The sequence below is a fragment of the Dermacentor silvarum genome, chromosome 7 (assembly GCF_013339745.2).
Source record: "Dermacentor silvarum isolate Dsil-2018 chromosome 7, BIME_Dsil_1.4, whole genome shotgun sequence".
Classification (NCBI taxonomy): domain Eukaryota; kingdom Metazoa; phylum Arthropoda; class Arachnida; order Ixodida; family Ixodidae; genus Dermacentor; species Dermacentor silvarum.
Genome location: NC_051160.1, coordinates 119,485,289 through 119,485,793, shown reverse-complemented (window position 1 = coordinate 119,485,793; position 505 = coordinate 119,485,289).

Genomic DNA, 505 nt, shown 5'->3' with positions numbered 1-505 from the left:
GGGGAAAATTAATCGCCGCATTTCCAGAGGTGAGAACTGCGTCACCCACGAACAGACCAAGGCCCCTCCCTTCTCCGACTTATGTTATTAATGTATATATGGATGGCGTCGCTGCACTCGCCCTCGTTGATACTGGTGCCGCAGTTTCAGTTATTAGTGCCAAGCTTTGCCGTTTGCTCAGGAAAATTACGACGCCACTGTCAAACGTATCCCTGCGTACTGCCCGCGCAGACCGCATCATGCCTGCAGCTGCATGTACTGCTCGTGTTGTGATCAACGGCCTCCTCTACATCGTCGAATATTTGGTGCTGTGTTCTTGTTCCCACGATCTTATTTTGGGCTGGGACTTCCTTTCCGCTAATAAGGCCGTCATCGACTGTTCTCGTGCTGAAGTGTAATTTCAAACGCTGTGTGACGCCCGGCTCCTTGACGCTCGTGAACCTGAAGATAAAGTTTTTGTTGCCGAAGACGTTACAATTCCACCGCACTCTTTTGCCCTGGCTAC